Source organism: Lissotriton helveticus, chromosome 1_2, assembly GCF_964261635.1.
Source record: "Lissotriton helveticus chromosome 1_2, aLisHel1.1, whole genome shotgun sequence".
Taxonomy (NCBI): domain Eukaryota; kingdom Metazoa; phylum Chordata; class Amphibia; order Caudata; family Salamandridae; genus Lissotriton; species Lissotriton helveticus.
In genome coordinates, this window is record NC_136058.1 from 387927411 (window position 1) to 387933010 (window position 5600).

The 5600-nt window shown below is 45.9% G+C and overlaps 1 long non-coding RNA gene across 1 annotated transcript; it reads left to right on the forward strand.

Annotated features, from left to right (window-relative positions):
- The first annotated feature begins 2325 nt into the window (after positions 1 to 2325).
- LOC144807948 (uncharacterized) lies at positions 2326 to 3143 on the forward strand. The gene is made up of 3 exons (XR_013606534.1): positions 2326 to 2375; positions 2513 to 2573; positions 3023 to 3143. It is a non-coding gene; the product is annotated as an uncharacterized LOC144807948 (long non-coding RNA).
- The last annotated feature ends 2457 nt before the right edge of the window (positions 3144 to 5600 follow it).

Genomic DNA, 5600 nt, shown 5'->3' on the forward strand with positions numbered 1-5600 from the left:
ATTAGGACATGCCATACACATCAGGGCTCGTCCTACCTTATACTTACAATGCACCCTGCCCTTGGGCTTACCATAGGGGTGACTAATATGAAGTCAAGGGAAGGTTTAGGGACTGGCAAGTGGGTGCACTTGCCCAGTCAGCATGACAGTACCAGAGTGCAGGCAGGCTCTGCAATGGCAGACCTTAGACACATTTTACAAGGCTGCTTATGTGGGTGGCACAACCAGTGCTGCAAGCCCACTAGCAGGATTTGGATTTACACACCCTGGGAACACCAAGTGCACTGTACTAGGGTCTGACAGTAAACCAAATATCCAATCAAGGAACCACTAATTAATACATCAATTCACAGTAGGGAGAGCATATGCACTTTAGCACTGATCAGCAGTGGTAAAGTGCCCAGAGTAATAAAAAATATAGGAGGAAGGCAAAAAGTTCAGGGATGACCCTTCAAAAAGGGCCAAGTCCAACAGATGTGCTATGGGAGGTCATTCCAGGTTTTAAGGGTTAGGTTTGAGAAGGTGCGTACCCCTCTTTGCTTTCTTGTATGGGTGGGGAATGTGCATGTGACCAGCAGAGCAGAAGTGTCAGGAAAGTTGATGGACCTGAATGCAGCTGTTCAGGTTGGCAGGGCAGAGCCAGTGTTGTGGAGTTCTTTGTGGTTGGAGGTGAGGAGTTTGAAGTGTGCAAGCTTGTGTATCGGGGGCCAGTGGCGTTCTTTAAGGTGTGGTGTGACCTAGGCTTGGGAGCTTGAGGACTAGGTTGGCTGCTGAGTTTTGAATGTCATGTAGTCTAGTCTACTTGTGATGAGGGCCATTTTTCTGGTGTTGTCTGGTAGCCATATAAAGATTTTTTCAGCATCCTTAGGGCGTTGTAGTAGGCTGAGGCCATTGGGTTAACTTGGGCAGTCTTTGTCTTGTTTGTTTTCTATGAATGAATCCAAGGTTTCTTGCTTGTGAGCAGAGCATGGGGGTGAGTCCAAAATCTGTGGGGCACCAGGTGGAGTGCCATGGCGAAATGTTTTTCCCGAAGACAACCACTTCAGCCTTGTCTCAGATTAATTTGAGGCAATTAGAAGTGGTCACTTGGAAGAAATCTGTCATGTATGTGGTAAATTTGCTTCTGAGGGACAGTATCAGTTGTGTGTTTTCTGTTTAGGTGAGGCTGTTTATGTTGTTAGTTCGTACAACATCAGCCAGCAGGTTCATGTGGAAGTTGAAGAGTGTTGGGCTGAGCGATGAGCCCTTTGGAGGTCTAAAAATAAGAACTTGTGCTTCAGAAGGATAGGGGGGCATGTTGACAGTTTGGGCTCTTTGGGATGTGGGAGGAGCAATTCATTAAAGGGCATGTTCCTGGATGCCTGACTCGTGGAGTCGTGGAGTCGTCAAATAAGAATGGGACGAGGACGTGTGTTGAAGCTGCTGATAGGTCTGGAAGGATTATGGCTGTGGTTTCGCTCCTATTGGATGTCATTCGTTGCTGCTATAATGGTCTTTCCATGCTAAATCCTGATTGTGTGGCATGGAGAAGGTGGTGTTTGATGAGGTAGTCACAAAGATGCCTGTTGATGGCTTTTCTTCAGACTTTGGCTGGGTAGGAAGGAGAGATATGGTTTGGTAAATTGGTGAGTTTTTTCAGGTTGGCCTAGGGTTTCTTTAGGGGGGCATTGACAGCTGTGTGTTTCTAAGATTCGAAGTAGGTGGCTGTACTGATGGAGTTGTAGAGGAGAGGTGTCTTATAGAGAAAGCTTGTTTGTCAAAGGTGCAGTGGGGGCAAGGGTCTTCCGGGACTCTAGGGAGAAAGGTCTTCATGGTTGTTTTGCTTTCCTCTGTGTAGTAGTGTCCCATGTGGTGATTTTGTTGACTTCCTTTATCATTGGGAGACTTCTGGAGAGGTTCAGTGTTCCAGTTGCAGGGATAAATTGCTATATTTTGTAGTGATATTTCTACAAACAAAGTTTGGGTTATTGTTGCACAGATCCAGTGATGGGTAGGTGTTTCTGGTGGCAGCTGTTGATTTGGTCAAATCTTAACTCCTACTGCACACTACTCCAGTGGAGTAGTGTGGCTCACTGGTTAGAGGCAGCAGGCCTGAGAGCAGAAGTCAGCCCGGGACCAGGGTTCAATTCCCGACGCGGCAGGGTCGTGGACCTTGGTCAGCGGACTCGATAATTCTCGCTTCGGTGCTTACTCTAATCAGGGGTTCCACTCGGCAACTCTGGGCATTAGTTTGCCTAATCTCCACAACGGCCCCACCAATTCCGGGGATGCCTGGCTCCACCTTGGGGACTCCCAGAAGGGGCGGGGCGGTGCAGGCAGAAGGGGCGGGGCGGTGCAGGCAGTAGGTTACAAACTGAATACCTCGGCAACTAACTGTAAGTAAAAGTACCCGTTTCACTGCGGGCGTGTCTTTTTTCAACAAGCGCCAAAAACGAACGCGCCCAGGACACGAGTTGGAAGATATTCTTTACCCGCATTTATCTACCTCTTAAAAAATATCACTCTCTTTCAGAATACGTTTTAAAGAGGGTAACCTCCCCCGTCCCATGAAGTCCCTGAACACTCCATTGAGAGTGAGCCTTGGTTATATATACTTTCTGTCTGTCGTGTGTCTTTGTTGTGTGTGTCTCACTTTGTGTTGTACAGTTTCTCTTTGACAATGCATGCACGATCGAATTGGATATAGTCTCGCACCAAACTAGTCGGTATGCGAGGATGTAACACGCGGTGACCATTTTATGAACCACGTGTGAGTTGTGAATAGAGAAAATTACGATATTCCCTCTGTGTGAAAGTTGTGGGTAATCTACACTGTCCCACATATCGCACCTGCACTTCCCTCCTCTAGAAGTATGCTGGAGTAGAGCCCAACACTGGTAACGCTAGACGCTGGATGCTACCACTGAATTCACCATGTAACTGGGTGTGACAGCATGCTGACACAACGTTGAAGCACTGCACTACGTTACAGGCTTGTAAATATGTTCAATACTTTGACAAATGTCGGTATTTTCTTTTACAGGTTTTTTGATTTTTTAGCTCACCCAGTGTGGAGCGAGCTTACACCACGGGCGCATTTTCGCCATCCAGTGGTCCCATGTGGTAGGATTGGGTGCGTCTTTTAGGGGACGCAGACCGTCCACCACGTGGTTGTATGGTCCTGACGAAAACCTGGTTAACCTTAACCAATAAGGTTGAAACATGTAGACCTAACACTTAGACCCTATTAATTATAGAGATACACGGGTTCATTGTTGCCCTATTTTTATCTCGCCACTATTTTAATATTGTCCAGTTGCTTGCCAATAAAAAATCTTTATTTTACAAGTTCAAACCAGGACAATTTTTAACTCACTGATTTTTTTCATTTTTCACACACCACCACTCACAAACCTGCTCCACTGTAATCAGGTGTTGAAGCACACCCTGATGACGCTAGGTCATTAGGGTGGACCCCGATGATGAAGCATGTCATCACTAGGTGATGAGTGAGGGGTTTTTAAGAAAAAGAGTTTTCCTCTATTTTGTGAAAACCATCCACCAACACAGTGACTTGTGAATTCCCACTGGTGGTACTCCTTCATTTTTGTTTTTTCTATTATTGTATCCAGGGGTACAGGAGTACTCCCCGTTCACTCTGGTGAACATAACCCTTGCTCTCTCCATTGTTTTTGTATATCTTGGCAGCGCACAGCTGTGAGAGTTATTAAACAGCAGCACTGTCCTTTTGACTGTCTATACGGAGAGGGCTACACAACTATTGACCATGGCAGACACTCAAGGCTTAACATTCTCGACTGATGAAATTGACTCTATCATGGGCAACCTTGCGGCGTTTGCGGATGCAAACATAAGCAGTACAATATCCCAGACATCAGACTGGGACAAATTGACGGAAATGAAAAAGAACAGAATAAGAACTATTCTACACGGCACTATATTAAAGGAATATGTGACAAACCAAATGGCACCTAAAGGCTTACTAGTGTCTAATGCCCCTCGTATCTTTCTGGACGATCAAGAGTTCCGAAGGGACTGGGCACGTATAGCATGGCACTGTACCCATGATTGGATCATGCTGATCCTCAAGACTGCCCTACGCCTCTCTGAAAAAATCCAGATCGAGATACAGGTGACTGAAGCACAAATAAAAACTAGCATCACGGGATATAAAAAGAAACTAGATGATCTCAATAAAGAGATGAATGAATATAGGGACAACCTTACCCAACAAAAGGTACAGAAGTTCCAGAAGGATCTTAAACGCTTTTCCTTTGTAAAGGCCTATCCCTATTCTGATGCTGACTACAAAGCTTCCACAGGACCAGATCAAGACTCTGATGCATCCAGCAACACGTCCAACAGCTCCAGCAATAGTGGTAGTTCAGGGAATGGAAACCAAAGACAAAGACAAAGAGGAGGATTTAGAGGACATTATCAATGGCCACAATACAATCAACCTCCTTTCCCGACACCATTCATGCCAGATCAATCATTCCCTATGTATGGATGGCAACCACCATTCCAACCGCACTTCTTTCCACCCAGCCAGTACCGCCCTCCTTTTCAGAACAGAGGCAGGCGCGGCAGAGGTCGGAAGAGAACCGGAAACAATGTACAGTGGGAAGACGAGGACCCAGTGGGCAACAACACGAGGAGCAGAGCAGGAGTGAGCAAACCAGGACCAAGCAACAAGACGAACTAGTCACCAACCTTTCCTCAAGGAGTCTCACTACAACTGAAACTAAAGTGCTGAACAAGGGCCTGGGTTTTGTACCCACGAGACATTTGGACAAATTCAAACTACATTGCGAACTGGCCAATTTCTTTCGGAAATTAAAACTCAAAGCATTCTTTGAAAAACACCCTAGCAGTGAAAATGACGAAACACCCAACGAAACAGGCCTTAAAATTAAGTCAAAGTTCACACCACCTCCACACACTATCCCTGTGGAAATCCACACATTTGAACAGGCCGTGTTCAAAGACATTGAAGAAATGAGGGAACCCAGACAATTTGAAAACAATAGCAGGGCAGAATGTGACGCAATCTTGCAATTGAAGAATGACGCCTCAGTCATAATAAAACCAGCTGACAAGGGCGGTGGCCTTGTTGTCATGAATAAGAGTGATTATGACACTGAATGCAGGAGGCTACTCAGTGACATCAAGAGCTATCAACCCCTATCAAGAGATCCGACCGAGGAATTGAGAGCAGAAATTTTGGAACTCGTTGAGACAACTGAGGCCTCTGGTGCAATCTCTAAACAGGAAGCGGACTACCTCTGTAAAACGGAAGGGAAGATCCCGTATTTCTATACCTTGCCAAAGATGCACAAAGGTAAAATCCCACCGCCAGGAAGACCGATCGTGTCAGGGATCGGCTCACTCTTGGAACCCCTCTCTCGGTTTTGCGACTTTTTTCTGAAACCGATTGTACAAACTACCCCAACTTACCTCAGAGATACAAAAAACCTGCTGACACTCCTGAACAATGTACAAGTAGACGATGAAACCATCCTACTCAGTTTTGACATCGAGAGCCTTTATACGAGTATTCCTCAAGATGCCACCCTGGATGTCCTTAGAAGCATTCTGGA